This window comes from Oreochromis niloticus, linkage group LG23 (assembly GCF_001858045.2).
Source record: "Oreochromis niloticus isolate F11D_XX linkage group LG23, O_niloticus_UMD_NMBU, whole genome shotgun sequence".
Lineage (NCBI taxonomy): Eukaryota > Metazoa > Chordata > Actinopteri > Cichliformes > Cichlidae > Oreochromis > Oreochromis niloticus.
The window spans coordinates 23,352,158-23,379,108 of NC_031986.2; the positions used below are offsets into that span (position 1 = coordinate 23,352,158).

The following is a 26,951-nucleotide window of genomic DNA, read 5'->3' on the forward strand; positions in this document are numbered from 1 at the left end:
TTATGTCAAACCATTTATTCTTTTAGATATTCTGAAGCCAGAATGACTAGATTATTTGTAAATTACTGGTTGCTAAAACCACAAACTTCACTACTGTGAAGAACAACTGTGCTGTTTTGTGTTGTAGTGCCACACTGTGGAATGATAGTGTTAATGTTCACTTTATACCTCAAGCTGATGTCATACTGCAGCAGGCATGTGCAGATTATATTCATGTTTACTTTTTATTTAAGTTACAATCAATATTTTTAAGACTTTCAAACGATGTGGCCATCTTCAACTAGATCCCCGAAAACATCCTAGATAATCCTACAAGTAAAGTCATTGTGATCATGGTTCAGTGTGGTACAGACCAAGATATTGGTTAATTTAACTTTACAAAAGAGTTTTATGTTGATCATGTTGTTCATTGTAAAACCTACTTGTAATGTTTTATACACTGTTAGAATAGAAAGATGTTTGCAAGATACGTTAGAGTTGTAAGCCCAGCTGCACTTCAGGCCTTAGAAATTGAACACATACCTCTTTCTATACAAACAGACGTGTCACAGATTGGGTCAGGAAAGAAGGAATAAAACACAGAGGACACAGATGTTTAATTTAAAAAAAAAAAAAGTGGGTGTTTATTACCACAAAATATGAAAAATAATGAAGAAATCCAAAGCAGACCAATAAAAGAGGTCAACTCAATAAACTAAACTCAAAATAATAACTAACAAAGACTAAAACAAACAAAAGACAAAATGAAACATGGAACTTAAATACTGGTTGAGCTAAACCATACACACACAAGGGAAACACAAAATGGCTGCCACATATCCAACTAACACAGAACAAAGAAACAAACTTCAAACACCGCCCAGGCAATAAAGCATGTGGTTCAGTCCACTGAGGCTGTCAGCAGCACTTCAGATCCCTCAACCCTTAGACCAGGGGTGTCAAACTCAATTGCACAGGGGGCCAAAACTCAATTGCACACTTTAGGTCGCGGGCCAAACAAAGTAAACATTTATTGAACACACTAAAACAATGTTTTTAAACATAAATATGAATAAAAACGGACAGGAATATTATTCCAGATTAAATAAACTTAAAAAAATAAACTTTAACTTTAAATATTTTGCTCTTCATAAAAATATATCCTGTCAAAATTATGCAAGTTAGAAATATGAACATGCTGCCAAAACCCCCAGAAAAAATAAATGAAAGCATATACAATACAATACAATACAATTTTATTTATATAGCACATTTAAAAACCACAGGCATGCCAAAGTGCTTCACAGAATGAGTTAAGAGCAATAATAAATACAAATATAAAGCATAAAATACAAAATACACATAAAATATACTAACAGGCAGGTGACATAACTAACCAATAATACACCAGGCATAGTAGACACAACCCGAAAGGCTGAAGGTTAAAACATTATAATCATTAACAAGTAATAAAAATAAGTTCCAAATACACTAAGGATGTGGGCTCTAAGAGCTGGGGAAGGCAAGGCTAAACAGATAAGTTTTTAATCGAGATTTAAAAGATTGAATTGAATCAGACGCCCGAATAGCTAGGGGGAGGTTATTCCAGAGGTAGGGTGCGACAGCGGCGAATGCGCGCCCACCTCTGGTCTTGAGCCGAGATCTCGGTTGCACCAGGAGCATTTGGCCTGCTGATCTAAGCGCTCTCCCAGGGATATAAAAACTGAGGAGATCCGTAAGATAGCTGGGCGCGGTGTTGTTTATGATTTTAAAAGTGAGCAATAAAATTTTAAAATCAATACGAAATTTAATAGGGAGCCAGTGCAGGTCGGAAAGAACTGGAGTAATAGACTCAAACCTGCCAGTTCCAGGCAGGTTTATATATATATATACAAGGTTGGAGCCGCATGTAGACGGAGCTGGGCATTGCTTCAGGAGTGGAACTAATAAACTGTGCGGGCCATTCAGTGTCGTACTTTCCCTTGAGTGTATCATTACACTGCAGCTCCATCTGAATCTGCACAGGTGCAGTTCAGCAAAGTCCGCTGACTTGGTGCAACATTACTTGGCAACAGGGAAAGTGAGGCAGGTTGCACTGGTGCATTTGTGACAGCTTCACTTGAAATGCCTTCACCGCATCATACATGCCATGTCCATGAACTGACAGATTTCAAAAACTCGATTGAGAATTTTTATCCCAACTCAGCCAACGGACCTCTGTATGATGAGGAATGTCGGCAAACTCTGAATCTATTTCCCACATAAAAGACTGAAATTGACGGTGATTTAAACTTTTAGCTCAGATAAAATTTGCAGTTTGCGTTACGGTGATCATTACATGCTCCATTTTTAGGACTTCACCACACAGCCTTTCCTGGTGTATGATGCAGTGATATGCTGATAACTCACCGGTACAGTTCTCCTCCTGCATCTTTACTCGCATCCTGCTAGTCCGCTTTTTTCACCGCACAACACCGGCGCTCCATCTGTTAAGTCCAACAAGTTTGTCTCAGGGCAGTTTTCATGTCGGTTACACTTTGACATACGTTTTCAAAAATGTCTTTTCCTGTCGTTGTCCCGTGCATCGATTTAATGTTCAATATTTCCTCTCCATGGATGAAGATGGCCAGCTGTGCAATGTCCATCATGTCTATACTTTCATCCACAGCAAGAGAGTAGGCAATAAAGTTTTTGCTTCTTTCACACAACTGTGTTCTTAAATCAGTGGCCATCTCACAAATCAGCAATTGTATTTCTCCTCAGGCTCACATTTGCCAAAATCTGTGTTTTGTCTGGACACAAGACTTCGCACACCTTCATCATGCAGCTCTTCAGAGTGGTACCGGGCTGATTTGGCTATCTCCTCTGCTACAATAAAATTTGCTTTCACAACAGCTTCACTTTGTCATTTTGTTCTGGTGAAAAAAGTCTGCTGAAATGTCAGATTCTTCTTTAGCTCTTCTACTTTCTGTAGTTTCTGCTCTGCATTTAGGTTTTTCAGCTTATCCTGACGTTTTGTCTCGTAGTGCCGTCTTAAATTAAATTCCTTAATTACAGCCACATTAGCTCCACTAATAAGACACACGGGTTTACCAGCAATGTCTGTAAACATATATTCAGTCACCCACTGGCGCTGAAAGGCTCTGTGTCAAAAGAAAATTGTCTTTAAGTAGTCAGTATAAGCTTTTAATGATATAAGTTTGCATATGATAGAATACTGTATGTTGACCTTTTGATGACTTAGACTGTTGTCCACTACAAGACTGTTTTATAAATTCTTTCTCACAGCGATAATAGCTGAACAAGCAGGAAGAGGAGAGCTGGACACTTTTATCTGTGCTCCCTAACAAGAAGAGGGGCCGCATCCTTCTGAATCTCACAACACACACACATACACCTGAACCAGTCTTATCTTCACTCCCTACGCACTAACATTCTTCTGCCTATGAATAGATGTATTCACTGTTGTATTGCTTTGTATATAAATAAAGACCAGAGTGGTAATCACAGGGCCCCCACTCTGATGTGAGCGTTCTGTGACCGCCCTTGCAAGTAAAGATCTGCAGTGTGTGTCTTCACTCTTAGACTCTCAGCTGAAGAAGTGTCTTTAGAATAAATCTCTTGACACTGTTTTCAGAATCAACTTTTCTCTCCACCATAGTGAGCGGCTATAGCTTCGCAATAACAGAAGTTTGACTTGATTGACGCGGGAATGTTCCCAGGTAACCTAGCGTTCAGCAAGGAGGCTGCAGAGCTGCATTATGGGATCTGTAGTTTGTATATTATTAGCACCTCATATCGCCGGGCCATGCATAACAATAATAGTACATCTATATAAAATGATCTCGCGGGCCGGATATAAATATACGCCGGGCCGGATGTGGCCCGCAGGCCTTGACTTTGACACATGCGCCTTAGACAGACCTTTTGTAAACCAGGAAGGAGAAGCCAAAGCCCCAGATAACTAAAACAAAGAAAGATGTATTAATATAGCATAAAACGGAATTTTGATCTTGCAGTATTCATATGTGTGCAATCTATATAAACACTGTAAGGTGTGAAGGAAATTTTTTTTAAAAATATATAATGAAATACTATATTGTACAATTAGTAAAATATATTTAAAATAGTAACTAGAAAGGTTTTGATTAAAAAATGAAAAAAACGGGCGGAATTGCTGGTATGGGGACTGAACCAATGACGTTGGCATGATTAACGATCAACGTGTGCGTGAACCGACCCTTTTGTTGACTAATATACCAAAAAAGAGGGTGGAAGAACTGTTAAGAACACAAGAGAAATGTGTGTTTACAAGAAATTACTTCAACATAGTGGGTGAAAAAAATAAGTCCTGTGTTGACTTGACTTGAGTGATTTATCCAGAAAGTAGCTGGAAAAGTGATTTGGAGATACTAGCTAAGCATGTAATGTGTTTAGTAACGTGTCATGTGTCAGTGAATTTTGTGGTTTGCTGTCATTTGTAGTTGCGTACATCACTCACCTGGAAGCTGGCAGAGGTTTTTTTTCTTGGATCCCACCAAACAAAATCCACAGTCTATCATGAGACAGCACCTTGGAAGGCTGCTGGAATGGCCAGTATGGGGATTGAACCCATGACTTTGGCGTTATTAGCACCACGCTCTGACCAGCTGAGCTAACCGGCCTACAACGTATGTGTGAACCGACCCTTTTGTTGACTAATATACCAAAAAAGAGGGTGGAAGAACTGTTAAGCACACAAGAGAAATGTGTGTTTACAAGAAATTACTTCAAGCTGTACCAATGAAAGCCAACTCTTGGAAGCTCCCACTGATCAGAAGCCACCTATGCAGTTCAGCTGATGAACAGTGTGGCTGGAGAAACTAACAAAGTCATACTTTAGCAGACTAAAATATGAAAACAGTCGAAAGCACTGTTTCCTAATGAAAATGAAAATGCTTCAAGAATAGTGGCATGGCTGTGTTTTGAACAAACTCCAACACATACCTTCAACGGGGAGTGAAACAGAGCACACTGGATCTTTTCCAGGTGGAGTTCCACCAACAGCATGCTTCCAAGTTGGGATTTTTTCACCCGTGTCGCTTGAGGTCATGGAATGTTATTGACTTTCTATGGTTGCTTCTAAGCCAAGATGACTCGAGCCTGGCACTGATAAGGCCAAGTTCATGGCTTCAGTCCCCAAGCTGGCCATTCGAGCCTCGTTTGAGAACTCGTAGAGTCTCTGTTGAAGGACATGAAATTGACAACAGCGTAGCAATTTTGGATGACATAAAGCATCCTAGGTTGGCCTGCCGTGAACAAACTGGGAAAGCGTCCCTGCTCCCCAAGGACTCACAAGCAACCACGAAGGGACTCGAACCCTCAATCTTCTGATCCGAAGTCAGACGCCTTCTCCGTTAGGCCACGTGGTCTGACAGATGCCCCCACTTTTCACGAACGTTCGTTGGAGTCTGTTTGAGCCAACTGCTGGTGTTGGGTTGGTCAGGTGGCTGGTGGATATTGCTTGATTGTTGCTTGAAATAAGTGCATGTCACAGCATTTCTCCCATGTATCATGCTCTTACAAAACGTAGTCCTACCTGCCACATGCACAGTGGATCCACCCACTGAGCCAGAGTATCATCTGCCAATGGAGGTCATAAAGCTTACATGGCCCGATCTGTCACCTGGCAGAGGTTTTTTTTCTTGGATCCCACCAAACAAAACCCACACTCTATCATGAGACAGCACCTTGGACGGCTGCTGGAATGGCCAGTATGGGGATTGAACCCATGACTTTTGCATTATTAGCACCACGCTCTGACCAGCTGAGCTAACCGGCCTACAGCTTGTGCCTAAACCAACCCTTTTTTTTTTTTGACTAATATACCAAAAAAGAGGGTGGAAGAACTGTTAAGAACACAAGAGAAATGTGTGTTTACAAGAAATTACTTCAACATAGTGTGTAAAAAAAAGTCCTCTGTTGACTTACAAAAAATGCTTTAAGAAGAAATTTGCCACAAAACAATACCTGGTGTGCGTCTTCTAATGTTAGGGTTGATAGGTGAGGATATAAAGCAGCACTTTTTGATGCAGTATGCTGTGTGTGTTACACCCTGAAAAGGGGCTGAAAAGGGGATAAATCAATGACAACACTCAGACATGATGCTTCTCCTTCAGCAGCTTCATTGCGAATGATTCAGAAATATAAACACACATACAAAAGTAGTAAACATCTTAATAACAATGTACAGTCTCTATTAGTTGTAAGAGAAAATATCTCAAGACTGTTTTCTTTCCTTTCCTTTAAATTACAGATTAAATTGAATGTAAGAATTCACAAAAACAGCTTATGAATCAATAAACAAACTTAGATCATTAAACTTAAATGTACAGAAAATAAACAAAATATTCATATAAAAATACTAACAGGCATTTGTCCCTTCACACAAAATAAACATGTTCTTTGGCCAGATCAAATGCAAAATGCACACAATGCTCTATGTTTCATACACAGTCTGGCACGATAATGCTCCATGCTAGCCACCAACAGAGCGCTTAGCTTAGCTTGCTGCTTATAGCTTATACTAACAACACAGTTAACACAAATCATCTAAATATCCCTAGTATCCTCTTGGAACATTTGGAAACACGGTCAGTACAGTTCAACATACATATTTGTAACATTCAAGAGCAGAATTGCTCAATTATTACCTGAAAAGGGGATAAATCAATGACAACACTCAGACACGATGCTTCTCCTTCAGCAGCTTCATTGCGAATGAGGCATCGTGGCCAGTGTTGCCAACTCCTCAGTAAGGAAAATCGCTATTGGTTGTCCTAAAAGTCGCTAGAAGTCGCTAAATGACGTCATCACCTAATTTGCATAATTGGTCATGCTAATATAATTGTAACCTATGTTGTTGGAGAGAGAAATAACATCGTGGAAGAGACATAAAGTGAGTAAAAACGTCCTAAATGCATTTAGAGTTTATTTAGAACTACAAATTAAATTTCTTTTAGCAATTATTGTTTTTTTTAATGTCACAATTCCAACCCTGCTCCTTTACCCGGGCTTGGACCGGCAAAAGTGATCCGAAATAGGCACTCTGGTGGAGTTACTTTGTGTGTGTGTGTTTATAAGTAGTTTTAAACCTTGTGATCCACAAAACAGCATAAGAGTAAAAGAGTAAAAGAAGAACTGACTGTGTTACAGCACCCGCTGCTTGTTGAGAGTAAAAGCGATACGCGCTTTCACGTCTTTTTTTAGCGACTTTTTTAAGAAAAAAAGTCGCTAGGGGGTCTGAAAACTCGCTAAATATAGCGACAAAGTCGCTAAGTTGGCAACACTGATCGTGGCCAGAGCTCCCCCTTCCGGCAACGGCAGACATAACAAATCAATCACGATCACTAAATCACATGGATTATTCCCCAGGCTTGACAAGTAGATCACAGATTGAATTTTACACAGGTTATAGTCACATTAAGGATTGTTATCCGGTTGAACATAGTCATGGACTCTTAACTGTTTTGTGTTACATCACATCTCTGGGACTTGATGGGACTTCTTTTACCCTTGTTTATACATTTACATATTTGAAAGAAATTAAATAATACATTGAGTAACTTTTAACCATTATGAACTTCAACTAATAATCTATCACATGTGAGACTTTGGAAATGAGTGATTTATCCAGAAAGTAGCTGGAAAAGTGATTTGGAGATACTAGCTAAGCATGTAATGTGTTTAGTAACGTGTCATGTGTCAGTGAATTTTGTGGTTTGCTGTCATTTGTAGTTGCGTACATCACTCACCTGGAAGCTGGCAGAGGTTTTTTTCTTGGATCCCACCAAACAAAATCCACAGTCTATCATGAGACAGCACCTTGGAAGGCTGCTGGAATGGCCAGTATGGGATTGAACCCATGACTTTGGCGTTATTAGCACCACGCTCTGACCAGCTGAGCTAACCGGCCTACAACGCATGCGTGAACCGACCCTTTTGTTGACTAATATACCAAAAAAGAGGGTGGAAGAACTGTTAAGCACACAAGAGAAATGTGTGTTTACAAGAAATTACTTCAAGCTGTACCAGTGAAAGCCAACTCTTGGAAGCTCCCACTGATCAGAAGCCACCTACGCAGTTCAGCTGATGAACAGTGTGGCTGGAGAAACTAACAAAGTCATACTTTAGTAGACTAAAATATGAAAACAGTCGAAAGCACTGTTTCCTAATGAAAATGCTTCAAGAATAGTGGCATGGCTGTGTTTTGAACAAACTCCAACACATACCTTCAACGGGGAGTGAAACAGAGCACACTGGATCTTTTCCAGGTGGAGCTCCACCAACAGCATGCTTCCAAGTTGGGATTTTTTCACCCGTGTCGCTTGAGGTCATGGAACGTTATTGACTTTCTATGGTTGCTTCTAAGCCAAGATGACTCGAGCCTGGCACTGATAAGGCCAAGTTCATGGCTTCAGTCCCCAAGCTGGCCATTCGAGCCTCGTTTGAGAACTCGTAGAGTCTCTGTTGAAGGACATGAAATTGACAACAGCGTAGCAATTTTGGATGACATAAAGCATCCTAGGTTGGCCTGCCGTGAACAAACTGGGAAAGCGTCCCTGCTCCCCAAGGACTCACAAGCAACCACGAAGGGACTCGAACCCTCAATCTTCTGATCCGAAGTCAGACGCCTTCTCCGTTAGGCCACGTGGTCTGACAGATGCCCATACTTTTCACGAACGTTCGTTGGAGTCTGTTTGAGCCAACTGCTGGTGTTGGGTTGGTCAGGTGGCTGGTGGATATTGCTTGATTGTTGCTTGAAATAAGTGCATGTCACAGCATTTCTCCCATGTATCATGCTCTTACAAAACGTAGTCCTACCTGCCACATGCACAGTGGATCCACCCACTGAGCCAGAGTATCATCTGCCAATGGAGGTCATAAAGCTTACATGGCCCGATCTGTCACCTGGAAGTTGGCAGAGGTTTTTTTTCCTGGATCCCACCAAACAAAACCCACACTCTATCATGAGACAGCACCTTGGATGGCTGCTGGAATGGCCAGTATGGGGATTGAACCCATGACTTTGGCGTTATTAGCACCACGCTCTGACCAGCTGAGCTAACCGGCCTACAACTTGTGCCTAAACCAACCCTTTTTTTTTTGACTAATATACCAAAAAAGAGGGTGGAAGAACTGTTAAGCACACAAGAGAAATGTGTGTGTACAAGAAATTACTTCAACATAGTGTGTAAAAAAAAGTCCTCTGTTGACTTACAAAAAATGCTTTAAGAAGAAATTTGCCACAAAACAATACCTGGTGTGCGTCTTCTAATGTTAGGGTTGATAGGTGAGGATATAAAGCAGCACTTTTTGATGCAGTATGCTGTGTGAGACTTTGGAAATGAGTGATTTATCCAGAAAGTAGCTGGAAAAGTGATTTGGAGATACTAGCTAAGCATGTAATGTGTTTAGTAACGTGTCATGTGTCAGTGAATTTTGTGGTTTGCTGTCATTTGTAGTTGCGTACATCACTCACCTGGAAGCTGGCAGAGGTTTTTTTCTTGGATCCCACCAAACAAAATCCACAGTCTATCATGAGACAGCACCTTGGAAGGCTGCTGGAATGGCCAGTATGGGGATTGAACCCATGACTTTGGCGTTATTAGCACCACGCTCTGACCAGCTGAGCTAACCGGCCTACAACGTATGCGTGAACCGACCCTTTTGTTGACTAATATACCAAAAAAGAGGGTGGAAGAACTGTTAAGCACACAAGAGAAATGTGTGTTTACAAGAAATTACTTCAAGCTGTACCAATGAAAGCCAACTCTTGGAAGCTCCCACTGATCAGAAGCCACCTATGCAGTTCAGCTGATGAACAGTGTGGCTGGAGAAACTAACAAAGTCATACTTTAGTAGACTAAAATATGAAAACAGTCGAAAGCACTGTTTCCTAATGAAAATGCTTCAAGAATAGTGGCATGGCTGTGTTTTGAACAAACTCCAACACATACCTTCAACGGGGAGTGAAACAGAGCACACTGGATCTTTTCCAGGTGGAGCTCCACCAACAGCATGCTTCCAAGTTGGGATTTTTTCACCCGTGTCGCTTGAGGTCATGGAACGTTATTGACTTTCTATGGTTGCTTCTAAGCCAAGATGACTCGAGCCTGGCACTGATAAGGCCAAGTTCATGGCTTCAGTCCCCAAGCTGGCCATTCGAGCCTCGTTTGAGAACTCGTAGAGTCTCTGTTGAAGGACATGAAATTGACAACAGCGTAGCAATTTTGGATGACATAAAGCATCCTAGGTTGGCCTGCCGTGAACAAACTGGGAAAGCGTCCCTGCTCCCCAAGGACTCACAAGCAACCACGAAGGGACTCGAACCCTCAATCTTCTGATCCGAAGTCAGACGCCTTCTCCGTTAGGCCACGTGGTCTGACAGATGCCCATACTTTTCACGAACGTTCGTTGGAGTCTGTTTGAGCCAACTGCTGGTGTTGGGTTGGTCAGGTGGCTGGTGGATATTGCTTGATTGTTGCTTGAAATAAGTGCATGTCACAGCATTTCTCCCATGTATCATGCTCTTACAAAACGTAGTCCTACCTGCCACATGCACAGTGGATCCACCCACTGAGCCAGAGTATCATCTGCCAATGGAGGTCATAAAGCTTACATGGCCCGATCTGTCACCTGGAAGTTGGCAGAGGTTTTTTTCTTGGATCCCACCAAACAAAATCCACACTCTATCATGAGACAGCACCTTGGATGGCTGCTGGAATGGCCAGTATGGGGATTGAACCCATGACTTTGGCGTTATTAGCACCACGCTCTGACCAGCTGAGCTAACCGGCCTACAACTTGTGCCTAAACCAACCCTTTTTTTTTTGACTAATATACCAAAAAGAGGGTGGAAGAACTGTTAAGCACACAAGAGAAATGTGTGTGTACAAGAAATTACTTCAACATAGTGTGTAAAAAAAGTCCTCTGTTGACTTACAAAAATGCTTTAAGAAGAAATTTGCCACAAAACAATACCTGGTGTGCGTCTTCTAATGTTAGGGTTGATAGGTGAGGATATAAAGCAGCACTTTTTGATGCAGTATGCTGTGTGAGACTTTGGAAATGAGTGATTTATCCAGAAAGTAGCTGGAAAAGTGATTTGGAGATACTAGCTAAGCATGTAATGTGTTTAGTAACGTGTCATGTGTCAGTGAATTTTGTGGTTTGCTGTCATTTGTAGTTGCGTACATCACTCACCTGGAAGCTGGCAGAGGTTTTTTTCCTTGGATCCCACCAAACAAAATCCACAGTCTATCATGAGACAGCACCTTGGAAGGCTGCTGGAATGGCCAGTATGGGATTGAACCCATGACTTTGGCGTTATTAGCACCACGCTCTGACCAGCTGAGCTAACCGGCCTACAACGTATGCGTGAACCGACCCTTTTGTTGACTAATATACCAAAAAGAGGGTGGAAGAACTGTTAAGCACACAAGAGAAATGTGTGTTTACAAGAAATTACTTCAAGCTGTACCAATGAAAGCCAACTCTTGGAAGCTCCCACTGATCAGAAGCCACCTATGCAGTTCAGCTGATGAACAGTGTGGCTGGAGAAACTAACAAAGTCATACTTTAGTAGACTAAAATATGAAAACAGTCGAAAGCACTGTTTCCTAATGAAAATGCTTCAAGAATAGTGGCATGGCTGTGTTTTGAACAAACTCCAACACATACCTTCAACGGGGAGTGAAACAGAGCACACTGGATCTTTTCCAGGTGGAGTTCCACCAACAGCATGCTTCCAAGTTGGGATTTTTTCACCCGTGTCGCTTGAGGTCATGGAACGTTATTGACTTTCTATGGTTGCTTCTAAGCCAAGATGACTCGAGCCTGGCACTGATAAGGCCAAGTTCATGGCTTCAGTCCCCAAGCTGGCCATTCGAGCCTCGTTTGAGAACTCGTAGAGTCTCTGTTGAAGGACATGAAATTGACAACAGCGTAGCAATTTTGGATGACATAAAGCATCCTAGGTTGGCCTGCCGTGAACAAACTGGGAAAGCGTCCCTGCTCCCCAAGGACTCACAAGGAACCACGAAGGGACTCGAACCCTCAATCTTCTGATCCGAAGTCAGACGCCTTCTCCGTTAGGCCACGTGGTCTGACAGATGCCCATACTTTTCACGAACGTTCGTTGGAGTCTGTTTGAGCCAACTGCTGGTGTTGGGTTGGTCAGGTGGCTGGTGGATATTGCTTGATTGTTGCTTGAAATAAGTGCATGTCACAGCATTTCTCCCATGTATCATGCTCTTACAAAACGTAGTCCTACCTGCCACATGCACAGTGGATCCACCCACTGAGCCAGAGTATCATCTGCCAATGGAGGTCATAAAGCTTACATGGCCCGATCTGTCACCTGGAAGTTGGCAGAGGTTTTTTTTCCTGGATCCCACCAAACAAAACCCACACTCTATCATGAGACAGCACCTTGGATGGCTGCTGGAATGGCCAGTATGGGGATTGAACCCATGACTTTGGCGTTATTAGCACCACGCTCTGACCAGCTGAGCTAACCGGCCTACAACTTGTGCCTAAACCAACCCTTTTTTTTTTGACTAATATACCAAAAAAGAGGGTGGAAGAACTGTTAAGCACACAAGAGAAATGTGTGTGTACAAGAAATTACTTCAACATAGTGTGTAAAAAAAAGTCCTCTGTTGACTTACAAAAAATGCTTTAAGAAGAAATTTGCCACAAAACAATACCTGGTGTGCGTCTTCTAATGTTAGGGTTGATAGGTGAGGATATAAAGCAGCACTTTTTGATGCAGTATGCTGTGTGAGACTTTGGAAATGAGTGATTTATCCAGAAAGTAGCTGGAAAAGTGATTTGGAGATACTAGCTAAGCATGTAATGTGTTTAGTAACGTGTCATGTGTCAGTGAATTTTGTGGTTTGCTGTCATTTGTAGTTGCGTACATCACTCACCTGGAAGCTGGCAGAGGTTTTTTTCCTTGGATCCCACCAAACAAAATCCACAGTCTATCATGAGACAGCACCTTGGAAGGCTGCTGGAATGGCCAGTATGGGGATTGAACCCATGACTTTGGCGTTATTAGCACCACGCTCTGACCAGCTGAGCTAACCGGCCTACAACGTATGCGTGAACCGACCCTTTTGTTGACTAATATACCAAAAAAGAGGGTGGAAGAACTGTTAAGCACACAAGAGAAATGTGTGTTTACAAGAAATTACTTCAAGCTGTACCAATGAAAGCCAACTCTTGGAAGCTCCCACTGATCAGAAGCCACCTATGCAGTTCAGCTGATGAACAGTGTGGCTGGAGAAACTAACAAAGTCATACTTTAGTAGACTAAAATATGAAAACAGTCGAAAGCACTGTTTCCTAATGAAAATGCTTCAAGAATAGTGGCATGGCTGTGTTTTGAACAAACTCCAACACATACCTTCAACGGGGAGTGAAACAGAGCACACTGGATCTTTTCCAGGTGGAGTTCCACCAACAGCATGCTTCCAAGTTGGGATTTTTTCACCCGTGTCGCTTGAGGTCATGGAACGTTATTGACTTTCTATGGTTGCTTCTAAGCCAAGATGACTCGAGCCTGGCACTGATAAGGCCAAGTTCATGGCTTCAGTCCCCAAGCTGGCCATTCGAGCCTCGTTTGAGAACTCGTAGAGTCTCTGTTGAAGGACATGAAATTGACAACAGCGTAGCAATTTTGGATGACATAAAGCATCCTAGGTTGGCCTGCCGTGAACAAACTGGGAAAGCGTCCCTGCTCCCCAAGGACTCACAAGCAACCACGAAGGGACTCGAACCCTCAATCTTCTGATCCGAAGTCAGACGCCTTCTCCGTTAGGCCACGTGGTCTGACAGATGCCCATACTTTTCACGAACGTTCGTTGGAGTCTGTTTGAGCCAACTGCTGGTGTTGGGTTGGTCAGGTGGCTGGTGGATATTGCTTGATTGTTGCTTGAAATAAGTGCATGTCACAGCATTTCTCCCATGTATCATGCTCTTACAAAACGTAGTCCTACCTGCCACATGCACAGTGGATCCACCCACTGAGCCAGAGTATCATCTGCCAATGGAGGTCATAAAGCTTACATGGCCCGATCTGTCACCTGGAAGTTGGCAGAGGTTTTTTTTCCTGGATCCCACCAAACAAAACCCACACTCTATCATGAGACAGCACCTTGGATGGCTGCTGGAATGGCCAGTATGGGGATTGAACCCATGACTTTGGCGTTATTAGCACCACGCTCTGACCAGCTGAGCTAACCGGCCTACAACTTGTGCCTAAACCAACCCTTTTTTTTTGACTAATATACCAAAAAGAGGGTGGAAGAACTGTTAAGCACACAAGAGAAATGTGTGTGTACAAGAAATTACTTCAACATAGTGTGTAAAAAAAAGTCCTCTGTTGACTTACAAAAAATGCTTTAAGAAGAAATTTGCCACAAAACAATACCTGGTGTGCGTCTTCTAATGTTAGGGTTGATAGGTGAGGATATAAAGCAGCACTTTTTGATGCAGTATGCTGTGTGAGACTTTGGAAATGAGTGATTTATCCAGAAAGTAGCTGGAAAAGTGATTTGGAGATACTAGCTAAGCATGTAATGTGTTTAGTAACGTGTCATGTGTCAGTGAATTTTGTGGTTTGCTGTCATTTGTAGTTGCGTACATCACTCACCTGGAAGCTGGCAGAGGTTTTTTTCTTGGATCCCACCAAACAAAATCCACAGTCTATCATGAGACAGCACCTTGGAAGGCTGCTGGAATGGCCAGTATGGGGATTGAACCCATGACTTTGGCGTTATTAGCACCACGCTCTGACCAGCTGAGCTAACCGGCCTACAACGTATGCGTGAACCGACCCTTTTGTTGACTAATATACCAAAAAAGAGGGTGGAAGAACTGTTAAGCACACAAGAGAAATGTGTGTTTACAAGAATTACTTCAAGCTGTACCAATGAAAGCCAACTCTTGGAAGCTCCCACTGATCAGAAGCCACCTATGCAGTTCAGCTGATGAACAGTGTGGCTGGAGAAACTAACAAAGTCATACTTTAGTAGACTAAAATATGAAACAGTCGAAAGCACTGTTTCCTAATGAAAATGCTTCAAGAATAGTGGCATGGCTGTGTTTTGAACAAACTCCAACACATACCTTCAACGGGGAGTGAAACAGAGCACACTGGATCTTTTCCAGGTGGAGCTCCACCAACAGCATGCTTCCAAGTTGGGATTTTTTCACCCGTGTCGCTTGAGGTCATGGAACGTTATTGACTTTCTATGGTTGCTTCTAAGCCAAGATGACTCGAGCCTGGCACTGATAAGGCCAAGTTCATGGCTTCAGTCCCCAAGCTGGCCATTCGAGCCTCGTTTGAGAACTCGTAGAGTCTCTGTTGAAGGACATGAAATTGACAACAGCGTAGCAATTTTGGATGACATAAAGCATCCTAGGTTGGCCTGCCGTGAACAAACTGGGAAAGCGTCCCTGCTCCCCAAGGACTCACAAGCAACCACGAAGGGACTCGAACCCTCAATCTTCTGATCCGAAGTCAGACGCCTTCTCCGTTAGGCCACGTGGTCTGACAGATGCCATACTTTTCACGAACGTTCGTTGGAGTCTGTTTGAGCCAACTGCTGGTGTTGGGTTGGTCAGGTGGCTGGTGGATATTGCTTGATTGTTGCTTGAAATAAGTGCATGTCACAGCATTTCTCCCATGTATCATGCTCTTACAAAACGTAGTCCTACCTGCCACATGCACAGTGGATCCACCCACTGAGCCAGAGTATCATCTGCCAATGGAGGTCATAAAGCTTACATGGCCCGATCTGTCACCTGGAAGTTGGCAGAGGTTTTTTTCTTGGATCCCACCAAACAAAATCCACACTCTATCATGAGACAGCACCTTGGATGGCTGCTGGAATGGCCAGTATGGGGATTGAACCCATGACTTTGGCGTTATTAGCACCACGCTCTGACCAGCTGAGCTAACCGGCCTACAACTTGTGCCTAAACCAACCCTTTTTTTTTGACTAATATACCAAAAAAGAGGGTGGAAGAACTGTTAAGCACACAAGAGAATGTGTGTGTACAAGAAATTACTTCAACATAGTGTGTAAAAAAAGTCCTCTGTTGACTTACAAAAAATGCTTTAAGAAGAAATTTGCCACAAAACAATACCTGGTGTGCGTCTTCTAATGTTAGGGTTGATAGGTGAGGATATAAAGCAGCACTTTTGATGCAGTATGCTGTGTGAGACTTTGGAAATGAGTGATTTATCCAGAAAGTAGCTGGAAAAGTGATTTGGAGATACTAGCTAAGCATGTAATGTGTTTAGTAACGTGTCATGTGTCAGTGAATTTTGTGGTTTGCTGTCATTTGTAGTTGCGTACATCACTCACCTGGAAGCTGGCAGAGGTTTTTTTTCTTGGATCCCACCAAACAAAATCCACAGTCTATCATGAGACAGCACCTTGGAAGGCTGCTGGAATGGCCAGTATGGGGATTGAACCCATGACTTTGGCGTTATTAGCACCACGCTCTGACCAGCTGAGCTAACCGGCCTACAACGTATGCGTGAACCGACCCTTTTGTTGACTAATATACCAAAAAGAGGGTGGAAGAACTGTTAAGCACACAAGAGAAATGTGTGTTTACAAGAAATTACTTCAAGCTGTACCAATGAAAGCCAACTCTTGGAAGCTCCCACTGATCAGAAGCCACCTATGCAGTTCAGCTGATGAACAGTGTGGCTGGAGAAACTAACAAAGTCATACTTTAGTAGACTAAATATGAAAACAGTCGAAAGCACTGTTTCCTAATGAAATGCTTCAAGAATAGTGGCATGGCTGTGTTTTGAACAAACTCCAACACATACCTTCAACGGGGAGTGAAACAGAGCACACTGGATCTTTTCCAGGTGGAGTTCCACCAACAGCATGCTTCCAAGTTGGGATTTTTTCACCCGTGTCGCTTGAGGTCATGGAACGTTATTGACTTCTATGGTTGCTTCTAAGCCAAGATGACTCGAGCCTGGCACTGATAAGGCCAAGTTCATGGCTTCAGTCCCCAAGCTGGCCATTCGAGCCTCGTTTGAGAACTCGTAGAGTCTCTGTTGAAGGACATGAAATTGACAACAGCGTAGCAATTTTGGATGACATAAAGCATCCTAGGTTGGCCTGCCGTGAACAAACTGGGAAAGCGTCCCTGCTCCCCAAGGACTCACAAGCAACCACGAAGGGACTCGAACCCTCAATCTTCTGATCCGAAGTCAGACGCCTTCTCCGTTAGGCCACGTGGTCTGACAGATGCCCATACTTTCACGAACGTTCGTTGGAGTCTGTTTGAGCCAACTGCTGGTGTTGGGTTGGTCAGGTGGCTGGTGGATATTGCTTGATTGTTGCTTGAAATAAGTGCATGTCACAGCATTTCTCCCATGTATCATGCTCTTACAAAACGTAGTCCTACCTGCACATGCACAGTGGATCCACCCACTGAGCCAGAGTATCATCTGCCAATGGAGGTCATAAAGCTTACATGGCCCGATCTGTCACCTGGAAGTTGGCAGAGGTTTTTTTTCTTGGATCCCACCAAACAAAACCACACTCTATCATGAGACAGCACCTTGGATGGCTGCTGGAATGGCCAGTATGGGGATTGAACCCATGACTTTGGCGTTATTAGCACCACGCTCTGACCAGCTGAGCTAACCGGCCTACAACTTGTGCCTAAACCAACCCTTTTTTTTTGACTAATATACCAAAAAGAGGGTGGAAGAACTGTTAAGCACACAAGAGAAATGTGTGTGTACAAGAAATTACTTCAACATAGTGTGTAAAAAAAAGTCCTCTGTTGACTTACAAAAAATGCTTTAAGAAGAAATTTGCCACAAAACAATACCTGGTGTGCGTCTTCTAATGTTAGGGTTGATAGGTGAGGATATAAAGCAGCACTTTTTGATGCAGTATGCTGTGTGAGACTTTGGAAATGAGTGATTTATCCAGAAAGTAGCTGGAAAAGTGATTTGGAGATACTAGCTAAGCATGTAATGTGTTTAGTAACGTGTCATGTGTCAGTGAATTTTGTGGTTTGCTGTCATTTGTAGTTGCGTACATCACTCACCTGGAAGCTGGCAGAGGTTTTTTTTCTTGGATCCCACCAAACAAATCCACAGTCTATCATGAGACAGCACCTTGGAAGGCTGCTGGAATGGCCAGTATGGGGATTGAACCCATGACTTTGGCGTTATTAGCACCACGCTCTGACCAGCTGAGCTAACCGGCCTACAACGTATGCGTGAACCGACCCTTTTGTTGACTAATATACCAAAAAAGAGGGTGGAAGAACTGTTAAGCACACAAGAGAAATGTGTGTTTACAAGAAATTACTTCAAGCTGTACCAATGAAAGCCAACTCTTGGAAGCTCCCACTGATCAGAAGCCACCTATGCAGTTCAGCTGATGAACAGTGTGGCTGGAGAAACTAACAAAGTCATACTTTAGTAGACTAAAATATGAAAACAGTCGAAAGCACTGTTTCCTAATGAAAATGCTTCAAGAATAGTGGCATGGCTGTGTTTTGAACAAACTCCAACACATACCTTCAACGGGGAGTGAAACAGAGCACACTGGATCTTTTCCAGGTGGAGTTCCACCAACAGCATGCTTCCAAGTTGGGATTTTTTCACCCGTGTCGCTTGAGGTCATGGAACGTTATTGACTTTCTATGGTTGCTTCTAAGCCAAGATGACTCGAGCCTGGCACTGATAAGGCCAAGTTCATGGCTTCAGTCCCCAAGCTGGCCATTCGAGCCTCGTTTGAGAACTCGTAGAGTCTCTGTTGAAGGACATGAAATTGACAACAGCGTAGCAATTTGGATGACATAAAGCATCCTAGGTTGGCCTGCCGTGAACAAACTGGGAAAGCGTCCCTGCTCCCCAAGGACTCACAAGCAACCACGAAGGGACTCGAACCCTCAATCTTCTGATCCGAAGTCAGACGCCTTCTCCGTTAGGCCACGTGGTCTGACAGATGCCCATACTTTTCACGAACGTTCGTTGGAGTCTGTTTGAGCCAACTGCTGGTGTTGGGTTGGTCAGGTGGCTGGTGGATATTGCTTGATTGTTGCTTGAAATAAGTGCATGTCACAGCATTTCTCCCATGTATCATGCTCTTACAAAACGTAGTCCTACCTGCACATGCACAGTGGATCCACCCACTGAGCCAGAGTATCATCTGCCAATGGAGGTCATAAAGCTTACATGGCCCGATCTGTCACCTGGAAGTTGGCAGAGGTTTTTTTCTTGGATCCCACCAAACAAAACCACACTCTATCATGAGACAGCACCTTGGATGGCTGCTGGAATGGCCAGTATGGGGATTGAACCCATGACTTTGGCGTTATTAGCACCACGCTCTGACCAGCTGAGCTAACCGGCCTACAACTTGTGCCTAAACCAACCCTTTTTTTTTTGACTAATATACCAAAAAAGAGGGTGGAAGAACTGTTAAGCACACAAGAGAATGTGTGTGTACAAGAAATTACTTCAACATAGTGTGTAAAAAAAAGTCCTCTGTTGACTTACAAAAAATGCTTTAAGAAGAAATTTGCCACAAAACAATACCTGGTGTGCGTCTTCTAATGTTAGGGTTGATAGGTGAGGATATAAAGCAGCACTTTTTGATGCAGTATGCTGTGTGAGACTTTGGAAATGAGTGATTTATCCAGAAAGTAGCTGGAAAAGTGATTTGGAGATACTAGCTAAGCATGTAATGTGTTTAGTAACGTGTCATGTGTCAGTGAATTTTGTGGTTTGCTGTCATTTGTAGTTGCGTACATCACTCACCTGGAAGCTGGCAGAGGTTTTTTTCTTGGATCCCACCAAACAAAATCCACAGTCTATCATGAGACAGCACCTTGGAAGGCTGCTGGAATGGCCAGTATGGGGATTGAACCCATGACTTTGGCGTTATTAGCACCACGCTCTGACCAGCTGAGCTAACCGGCCTACAACGTATGCGTGAACCGACCCTTTTGTTGACTAATATACCAAAAAAGAGGGTGGAAGAACTGTTAAGCACACAAGAGAAATGTGTGTTTACAAGAAATTACTTCAAGCTGTACCAATGAAAGCCAACTCTTGGAAGCTCCCACTGATCAGAAGCCACCTATGCAGTTCAGCTGATGAACAGTGTGGCTGGAGAAACTAACAAAGTCATACTTTAGTAGACTAAAATATGAAAACAGTCGAAAGCACTGTTTCCTAATGAAAATGCTTCAAGAATAGTGGCATGGCTGTGTTTTGAACAAACTCCAACACATACCTTCAACGGGGAGTGAAACAGAGCACACTGGATCTTTTCCAGGTGGAGTTCCACCAACAGCATGCTTCCAAGTTGGGATTTTTTCACCCGTGTCGCTTGAGGTCATGGAACGTTATTGACTTTCTATGGTTGCTTCTAAGCCAAGATGACTCGAGCCTGGCACTGATAAGGCCAAGTTCATGGCTTCAGTCCCCAAGCTGGCCATTCGAGCCTCGTTTGAGAACTCGTAGAGTCTCTGTTGAAGGACATGAAATTGACAACAGCGTAGCAATTTTGGATGACATAAAGCATCCTAGGTTGGCCTGCCGTGAACAAACTGGGAAAGCGTCCCTGCTCCCCAAGGACTCACAAGCAACCACGAAGGGACTCGAACCCTCAATCTTCTGATCCGAAGTCAGACGCCTTCTCCGTTAGGCCACGTGGTCTGACAGATGCCCATACTTTTCACGAACGTTCGTTGGAGTCTGTTTGAGCCAACTGCTGGTGTTGGGTTGGTCAGGTGGCTGGTGGATATTGCTTGATTGTTGCTTGAAATAAGTGCATGTCACAGCATTTCTCCCATGTATCATGCTCTTACAAAACGTAGTCCTACCTGACACATGCACAGTGGATCCACCCACTGAGCCAGAGTATCATCTGCCAATGGAGGTCATAAAGCTTACATGGCCCGATCTGTCACCTGGAAGTTGGCAGAGGTTTTTTTTCTTGGATCCCACCAAACAAAATCCACACTCTATCATGAGACAGCACCTTGGATGGCTGCTGGAATGGCCAGTATGGGGATTGAACCCATGACTTTGGCGTTATTAGCACCACGCTCTGACCAGCTGAGCTAACCGGCCTACAACTTGTGCCTAAACCAACCCTTTTTTTTTTGACTAATATACCAAAAAAGAGGGTGGAAGAACTGTTAAGCACACAAGAGAAATGTGTGTGTACAAGAAATTACTTCAACATAGTGTGTAAAAAAAGTCCTCTGTTGACTTACAAAAAATGCTTTAAGAAGAAATTTGCCACAAAACAATACCTGGTGTGCGTCTTCTAATGTTAGGGTTGATAGGTGAGGATATAAAGCAGCACTTTTTGATGCAGTATGCTGTGTGAGACTTTGGAAATGAGTGATTTATCCAGAAAGTAGCTGGAAAAGTGATTTGGAGATACTAGCTAAGCATGTAATGTGTTTAGTAACGTGTCATGTGTCAGTGAATTTTGTGGTTTGCTGTCATTTGTAGTTGCGTACATCACTCACCTGGAAGCTGGCAGAGGTTTTTTTTCTTGGATCCCACCAAACAAAATCCACAGTCTATCATGAGACAGCACCTTGGAAGGCTGCTGGAATGGCCAGTATGGGGATTGAACCCATGACTTTGGCGTTATTAGCACCACGCTCTGACCAGCTGAGCTAACCGGCCTACAACGTATGCGTGAACCGACCCTTTTGTTGACTAATATACCAAAAAAGAGGGTGGAAGAACTGTTAAGCACACAAGAGAAATGTGTGTTTACAAGAAATTACTTCAAGCTGTACCAATGAAAGCCAACTCTTGGAAGCTCCCACTGATCAGAAGCCACCTATGCAGTTCAGCTGATGAACAGTGTGGCTGGAGAAACTAACAAAGTCATACTTTAGTAGACTAAAATATGAAAACAGTCGAAAGCACTGTTTCCTAATGAAAATGCTTCAAGAATAGTGGCATGGCTGTGTTTTGAACAAACTCCAACACATACCTTCAACGGGGAGTGAAACAGAGCACACTGGATCTTTTCCAGGTGGAGTTCCACCAACAGCATGCTTCCAAGTTGGGATTTTTTCACCCGTGTCGCTTGAGGTCATGGAACGTTATTGACTTTCTATGGTTGCTTCTAAGCCAAGATGACTCGAGCCTGGCACTGATAAGGCCAAGTTCATGGCTTCAGTCCCCAAGCTGGCCATTCGAGCCTCGTTTGAGAACTCGTAGAGTCTCTGTTGAAGGACATGAAATTGACAACAGCGTAGCAATTTTGGATGACATAAAGCATCCTAGGTTGGCCTGCCGTGAACAAACTGGGAAAGCGTCCCTGCTCCCCAAGGACTCACAAGCAACCACGAAGGGACTCGAACCCTCAATCTTCTGATCCGAAGTCAGACGCCTTCTCCGTTAGGCCACGTGGTCTGACAGATGCCCATACTTTTCACGAACGTTCGTTGGAGTCTGTTTGAGCCAACTGCTGGTGTTGGGTTGGTCAGGTGGCTGGTGGATATTGCTTGATTGTTGCTTGAAATAAGTGCATGTCACAGCATTTCTCCCATGTATCATGCTCTTACAAAACGTAGTCCTACCTGACACATGCACAGTGGATCCACCCACTGAGCCAGAGTATCATCTGCCAATGGAGGTCATAAAGCTTACATGGCCCGATCTGTCACCTGGAAGTTGGCAGAGGTTTTTTTTCTTGGATCCCACCAAACAAAATCCACACTCTATCATGAGACAGCACCTTGGATGGCTGCTGGAATGGCCAGTATGGGGATTGAACCCATGACTTTGGCGTTATTAGCACCACGCTCTGACCAGCTGAGCTAACCGGCCTACAACTTGTGCCTAAACCAACCCTTTTTTTTTTGACTAATATACCAAAAAAGAGGGTGGAAGAACTGTTAAGCACACAAGAGAAATGTGTGTGTACAAGAAATTACTTCAACATAGTGTGTAAAAAAAAGTCCTCTGTTGACTTACAAAAAATGCTTTAAGAAGAAATTTGCCACAAAACAATACCTGGTGTGCGTCTTCTAATGTTAGGGTTGATAGGTGAGGATATAAAGCAGCACTTTTTGATGCAGTATGCTGTGTGAGACTTTGGAAATGAGTGATTTATCCAGAAAGTAGCTGGAAAAGTGATTTGGAGATACTAGCTAAGCATGTAATGTGTTTAGTAACGTGTCATGTGTCAGTGAATTTTGTGGTTTGCTGTCATTTGTAGTTGCGTACATCACTCACCTGGAAGCTGGCAGAGGTTTTTTTTCTTGGATCCCACCAAACAAAATCCACAGTCTATCATGAGACAGCACCTTGGAAGGCTGCTGGAATGGCCAGTATGGGGATTGAACCCATGACTTTGGCGTTATTAGCACCACGCTCTGACCAGCTGAGCTAACCGGCCTACAACGTATGCGTGAACCGACCCTTTTGTTGACTAATATACCAAAAAAGAGGGTGGAAGAACTGTTAAGCACACAAGAGAAATGTGTGTTTACAAGAAATTACTTCAAGCTGTACCAATGAAAGCCAACTCTTGGAAGCTCCCACTGATCAGAAGCCACCTATGCAGTTCAGCTGATGAACAGTGTGGCTGGAGAAACTAACAAAGTCATACTTTAGTAGACTAAAATATGAAACAGTCGAAAGCACTGTTTCCTAATGAAAATGCTTCAAGAATAGTGGCATGGCTGTGTTTTGAACAAACTCCAACACATACCTTCAACGGGGAGTGAAACAGAGCACACTGGATCTTTTCCAGGTGGAGTTCCACCAACAGCATGCTTCCAAGTTGGGATTTTTTCACCCGTGTCGCTTGAGGTCATGGAACGTTATTGACTTTCTATGGTTGCTTCTAAGCCAAGATGACTCGAGCCTGGCACTGATAAGGCCAAGTTCATGGCTTCAGTCCCCAAGCTGGCCATTCGAGCCTCGTTTGAGAACTCGTAGAGTCTCTGTTGAAGGACATGAAATTGACAACAGCGTAGCAATTTTGGATGACATAAAGCATCCTAGGTTGGCCTGCCGTGAACAAACTGGGAAAGCGTCCCTGCCCCCAAGGACTCACAAGCAACCACGAAGGGACTCGAACCCTCAATCTTCTGATCCGAAGTCAGACGCCTTCTCCGTTAGGCCACGTGGTCTGACAGATGCCCATACTTTTCACGAACGTTCGTTGGAGTCTGTTTGAGCCAACTGCTGGTGTTGGGTTGGTCAGGTGGCTGGTGGATATTGCTTGATTGTTGCTTGAAATAAGTGCATGTCACAGCATTTCTCCCATGTATCATGCTCTTACAAAACGTAGTCCTACCTGACACATGCACAGTGGATCCACCCACTGAGCCAGAGTATCATCTGCCAATGGAGGTCATAAAGCTTACATGGCCCGATCTGTCACCTGGAAGTTGGCAGAGGTTTTTTTTCTTGGATCCCACCAAACAAAATCCACACTCTATCATGAGACAGCACCTTGGATGGCTGCTGGAATGGCCAGTATGGGGATTGAACCCATGACTTTGGCGTTATTAGCACCACGCTCTGACCAGCTGAGCTAACCGGCCTACAACTTGTGCCTAAACCAACCCTTTTTTTTTGACTAATATACCAAAAAAGAGGGTGGAAGAACTGTTAAGCACACAAGAGAAATGTGTGTGTACAAGAAATTACTTCAACATAGTGTGTAAAAAAAAGTCCTCTGTTGACTTACAAAAAATGCTTTAAGAAGAAATTTGCCACAAAACAATACCTGGTGTGCGTCTTCTAATGTTAGGGTTGATAGGTGAGGATATAAAGCAGCACTTTTTGATGCAGTATGCTGTGTGAGACTTTGGAAATGAGTGATTTATCCAGAAAGTAGCTGGAAAAGTGATTTGGAGATACTAGCTAAGCATGTAATGTGTTTAGTAACGTGTCATGTGTCAGTGAATTTTGTGGTTTGCTGTCATTTGTAGTTGCGTACATCACTCACCTGGAAGCTGGCAGAGGTTTTTTTTCTTGGATCCCACCAAACAAAATCCACAGCTATCATGAGACAGCACCTTGGAAGGCTGCTGGAATGGCCAGTATGGGGATTGAACCCATGACTTTGGCTTATTAGCACCACGCTCTGACCAGCTGAGCTAACCGGCCTACAACGTATGCGTGAACCGACCCTTTTGTTGACTAATATACCAAAAAAGAGGGTGGAAGAACTGTTAAGCACACAAGAGAAATGTGTGTTTACAAGAAATTACTTCAAGCTGTACCAATGAAAGCCAACTCTTGGAAGCTCCCACTGATCAGAAGCCACCTATGCAGTTCAGCTGATGAACAGTGTGGCTGGAGAAACTAACAAAGTCATACTTTAGTAGACTAAAATATGAAAACAGTCGAAAGCACTGTTTCCTAATGAAATGCTTCAAGAATAGTGGCATGGCTGTGTTTTGAACAAACTCCAACACATACCTTCAACGGGGAGTGAAACAGAGCACACTGGATCTTTTCCAGGTGGAGTTCCACCAACAGCATGCTTCCAAGTTGGGATTTTTTCACCCGTGTCGCTTGAGGTCATGGAACGTTATTGACTTTCTATGGTTGCTTCTAAGCCAAGATGACTCGAGCCTGGCACTGATAAGGCCAAGTTCATGGCTTCAGTCCCCAAGCTGGCCATTCGAGCCTCGTTTGAGAACTCGTAGAGTCTCTGTTGAAGGACATGAAATTGACAACAGCGTAGCAATTTTGGATGACATAAAGCATCCTAGGTTGGCCTGCCGTGAACAAACTGGGAAAGCGTCCCTGCTCCCCAAGGACTCACAAGCAACCACGAAGGGACTCGAACCCTCAATCTTCTGATCCGAAGTCAGACGCCTTCTCCGTTAGGCCACGTGGTCTGACAGATGCCCATACTTTTCACGAACGTTCGTTGGAGTCTGTTTGAGCCAACTGCTGGTGTTGGGTTGGTCAGGTGGCTGGTGGATATTGCTTGATTGTTGCTTGAAATAAGTGCATGTCACAGCATTTCTCCCATGTATCATGCTCTTACAAAACGTAGTCCTACCTGACACATGCACAGTGGATCCACCCACTGAGCCAGAGTATCATCTGCCAATGGAGGTCATAAAGCTTACATGGCCCGATCTGTCACCTGGAAGTTGGCAGAGGTTTTTTTCTTGGATCCCACCAAACAAAATCCACACTCTATCATGAGACAGCACCTTGGATGGCTGCTGGAATGGCCAGTATGGGATTGAACCCATGACTTTGGCGTTATTAGCACCACGCTCTGACCAGCTGAGCTAACCGGCCTACAACTTGTGCCTAAACCAACCCTTTTTTTTTGACTAATATACCAAAAAAGAGGGTGGAAGAACTGTTAAGCACACAAGAGAAATGTGTGTGTACAAGAAATTACTTCAACATAGTGTGTAAAAAAAAGTCCTCTGTTGACTTACAAAAAATGCTTTAAGAAGAAATTTGCCACAAAACAATACCTGGTGTGCGTCTTCTAATGTTAGGGTTGATAGGTGAGGATATAAAGCAGCACTTTTTGATGCAGTATGCTGTGTGAGACTTTGGAAATGAGTGATTTATCCAGAAAGTAGCTGGAAAAGTGATTTGGAGATACTAGCTAAGCATGTAATGTGTTTAGTAACGTGTCATGTGTCAGTGAATTTTGTGGTTTGCTGTCATTTGTAGTTGCGTACATCACTCACCTGGAAGCTGGCAGAGGTTTTTTTTCTTGGATCCCACCAAACAAAATCCACAGTCTATCATGAGACAGCACCTTGGAAGGCTGCTGGAATGGCCAGTATGGGGATTGAACCCATGACTTTGGCGTTATTAGCACCACGCTCTGACCAGCTGAGCTAACCGGCCTACAACGTATGCGTGAACCGACCCTTTTGTTGACTAATATACC

At 43.4% G+C, this 26,951-nt stretch overlaps 35 non-coding genes across 35 annotated transcripts; all 35 read right to left on the minus strand.

The window, feature by feature from the left end:
* Positions 1–4,569: 4,569 nt before the first annotated feature.
* On the minus strand, positions 4,570–4,643 carry trnai-aau (transfer RNA isoleucine (anticodon AAU)). The gene has a single exon. It is a non-coding gene; the product is annotated as a tRNA-Ile (tRNA).
* Positions 4,644–5,317: 674 nt separating this feature from the next.
* On the minus strand, positions 5,318–5,390 carry trnar-ucg (transfer RNA arginine (anticodon UCG)). Its single transcript has one exon. It is a non-coding gene; the product is annotated as a tRNA-Arg (tRNA).
* Positions 5,391–7,860: 2,470 nt separating this feature from the next.
* On the minus strand, positions 7,861–7,933 carry trnai-aau (transfer RNA isoleucine (anticodon AAU)). The gene has a single exon. It is a non-coding gene; the product is annotated as a tRNA-Ile (tRNA).
* A 668-nt stretch (positions 7,934–8,601) lies between these two features.
* On the minus strand, positions 8,602–8,674 carry trnar-ucg (transfer RNA arginine (anticodon UCG)). The gene has a single exon. It is a non-coding gene; the product is annotated as a tRNA-Arg (tRNA).
* Positions 8,675–9,017: 343 nt separating this feature from the next.
* On the minus strand, positions 9,018–9,091 carry trnai-aau (transfer RNA isoleucine (anticodon AAU)). The gene has a single exon. It is a non-coding gene; the product is annotated as a tRNA-Ile (tRNA).
* A 496-nt stretch (positions 9,092–9,587) lies between these two features.
* Positions 9,588–9,661, minus strand: trnai-aau (transfer RNA isoleucine (anticodon AAU)). Its single transcript has one exon. It is a non-coding gene; the product is annotated as a tRNA-Ile (tRNA).
* A 668-nt stretch (positions 9,662–10,329) lies between these two features.
* trnar-ucg (transfer RNA arginine (anticodon UCG)) lies at positions 10,330–10,402 on the minus strand. The gene has a single exon. It is a non-coding gene; the product is annotated as a tRNA-Arg (tRNA).
* Positions 10,403–10,744: 342 nt separating this feature from the next.
* Positions 10,745–10,818, minus strand: trnai-aau (transfer RNA isoleucine (anticodon AAU)). The gene has a single exon. It is a non-coding gene; the product is annotated as a tRNA-Ile (tRNA).
* A 494-nt stretch (positions 10,819–11,312) lies between these two features.
* trnai-aau (transfer RNA isoleucine (anticodon AAU)) lies at positions 11,313–11,385 on the minus strand. The gene has a single exon. It is a non-coding gene; the product is annotated as a tRNA-Ile (tRNA).
* A 667-nt stretch (positions 11,386–12,052) lies between these two features.
* Positions 12,053–12,125, minus strand: trnar-ucg (transfer RNA arginine (anticodon UCG)). Its single transcript has one exon. It is a non-coding gene; the product is annotated as a tRNA-Arg (tRNA).
* Positions 12,126–12,468: 343 nt separating this feature from the next.
* On the minus strand, positions 12,469–12,542 carry trnai-aau (transfer RNA isoleucine (anticodon AAU)). The gene has a single exon. It is a non-coding gene; the product is annotated as a tRNA-Ile (tRNA).
* Positions 12,543–13,039: 497 nt separating this feature from the next.
* Positions 13,040–13,113, minus strand: trnai-aau (transfer RNA isoleucine (anticodon AAU)). The gene has a single exon. It is a non-coding gene; the product is annotated as a tRNA-Ile (tRNA).
* Positions 13,114–13,781: 668 nt separating this feature from the next.
* On the minus strand, positions 13,782–13,854 carry trnar-ucg (transfer RNA arginine (anticodon UCG)). Its single transcript has one exon. It is a non-coding gene; the product is annotated as a tRNA-Arg (tRNA).
* A 343-nt stretch (positions 13,855–14,197) lies between these two features.
* trnai-aau (transfer RNA isoleucine (anticodon AAU)) lies at positions 14,198–14,271 on the minus strand. Its single transcript has one exon. It is a non-coding gene; the product is annotated as a tRNA-Ile (tRNA).
* A 494-nt stretch (positions 14,272–14,765) lies between these two features.
* trnai-aau (transfer RNA isoleucine (anticodon AAU)) lies at positions 14,766–14,839 on the minus strand. Its single transcript has one exon. It is a non-coding gene; the product is annotated as a tRNA-Ile (tRNA).
* A 666-nt stretch (positions 14,840–15,505) lies between these two features.
* On the minus strand, positions 15,506–15,578 carry trnar-ucg (transfer RNA arginine (anticodon UCG)). The gene has a single exon. It is a non-coding gene; the product is annotated as a tRNA-Arg (tRNA).
* Positions 15,579–15,919: 341 nt separating this feature from the next.
* trnai-aau (transfer RNA isoleucine (anticodon AAU)) lies at positions 15,920–15,993 on the minus strand. Its single transcript has one exon. It is a non-coding gene; the product is annotated as a tRNA-Ile (tRNA).
* Positions 15,994–16,486: 493 nt separating this feature from the next.
* trnai-aau (transfer RNA isoleucine (anticodon AAU)) lies at positions 16,487–16,560 on the minus strand. The gene has a single exon. It is a non-coding gene; the product is annotated as a tRNA-Ile (tRNA).
* Positions 16,561–17,224: 664 nt separating this feature from the next.
* Positions 17,225–17,297, minus strand: trnar-ucg (transfer RNA arginine (anticodon UCG)). Its single transcript has one exon. It is a non-coding gene; the product is annotated as a tRNA-Arg (tRNA).
* Positions 17,298–17,637: 340 nt separating this feature from the next.
* trnai-aau (transfer RNA isoleucine (anticodon AAU)) lies at positions 17,638–17,711 on the minus strand. The gene has a single exon. It is a non-coding gene; the product is annotated as a tRNA-Ile (tRNA).
* Positions 17,712–18,205: 494 nt separating this feature from the next.
* trnai-aau (transfer RNA isoleucine (anticodon AAU)) lies at positions 18,206–18,279 on the minus strand. Its single transcript has one exon. It is a non-coding gene; the product is annotated as a tRNA-Ile (tRNA).
* Positions 18,280–18,946: 667 nt separating this feature from the next.
* Positions 18,947–19,019, minus strand: trnar-ucg (transfer RNA arginine (anticodon UCG)). Its single transcript has one exon. It is a non-coding gene; the product is annotated as a tRNA-Arg (tRNA).
* A 340-nt stretch (positions 19,020–19,359) lies between these two features.
* Positions 19,360–19,433, minus strand: trnai-aau (transfer RNA isoleucine (anticodon AAU)). Its single transcript has one exon. It is a non-coding gene; the product is annotated as a tRNA-Ile (tRNA).
* Positions 19,434–19,928: 495 nt separating this feature from the next.
* trnai-aau (transfer RNA isoleucine (anticodon AAU)) lies at positions 19,929–20,002 on the minus strand. Its single transcript has one exon. It is a non-coding gene; the product is annotated as a tRNA-Ile (tRNA).
* Positions 20,003–20,670: 668 nt separating this feature from the next.
* trnar-ucg (transfer RNA arginine (anticodon UCG)) lies at positions 20,671–20,743 on the minus strand. Its single transcript has one exon. It is a non-coding gene; the product is annotated as a tRNA-Arg (tRNA).
* Positions 20,744–21,086: 343 nt separating this feature from the next.
* trnai-aau (transfer RNA isoleucine (anticodon AAU)) lies at positions 21,087–21,160 on the minus strand. The gene has a single exon. It is a non-coding gene; the product is annotated as a tRNA-Ile (tRNA).
* Positions 21,161–21,656: 496 nt separating this feature from the next.
* On the minus strand, positions 21,657–21,730 carry trnai-aau (transfer RNA isoleucine (anticodon AAU)). Its single transcript has one exon. It is a non-coding gene; the product is annotated as a tRNA-Ile (tRNA).
* A 668-nt stretch (positions 21,731–22,398) lies between these two features.
* trnar-ucg (transfer RNA arginine (anticodon UCG)) lies at positions 22,399–22,471 on the minus strand. The gene has a single exon. It is a non-coding gene; the product is annotated as a tRNA-Arg (tRNA).
* Positions 22,472–22,814: 343 nt separating this feature from the next.
* On the minus strand, positions 22,815–22,888 carry trnai-aau (transfer RNA isoleucine (anticodon AAU)). Its single transcript has one exon. It is a non-coding gene; the product is annotated as a tRNA-Ile (tRNA).
* A 497-nt stretch (positions 22,889–23,385) lies between these two features.
* On the minus strand, positions 23,386–23,459 carry trnai-aau (transfer RNA isoleucine (anticodon AAU)). Its single transcript has one exon. It is a non-coding gene; the product is annotated as a tRNA-Ile (tRNA).
* A 666-nt stretch (positions 23,460–24,125) lies between these two features.
* Positions 24,126–24,198, minus strand: trnar-ucg (transfer RNA arginine (anticodon UCG)). The gene has a single exon. It is a non-coding gene; the product is annotated as a tRNA-Arg (tRNA).
* Positions 24,199–24,541: 343 nt separating this feature from the next.
* Positions 24,542–24,615, minus strand: trnai-aau (transfer RNA isoleucine (anticodon AAU)). The gene has a single exon. It is a non-coding gene; the product is annotated as a tRNA-Ile (tRNA).
* A 1,235-nt stretch (positions 24,616–25,850) lies between these two features.
* Positions 25,851–25,923, minus strand: trnar-ucg (transfer RNA arginine (anticodon UCG)). The gene has a single exon. It is a non-coding gene; the product is annotated as a tRNA-Arg (tRNA).
* A 342-nt stretch (positions 25,924–26,265) lies between these two features.
* trnai-aau (transfer RNA isoleucine (anticodon AAU)) lies at positions 26,266–26,338 on the minus strand. The gene has a single exon. It is a non-coding gene; the product is annotated as a tRNA-Ile (tRNA).
* Positions 26,339–26,834: 496 nt separating this feature from the next.
* On the minus strand, positions 26,835–26,908 carry trnai-aau (transfer RNA isoleucine (anticodon AAU)). Its single transcript has one exon. It is a non-coding gene; the product is annotated as a tRNA-Ile (tRNA).
* Between the last annotated feature and the right edge of the window lie 43 nt (positions 26,909–26,951).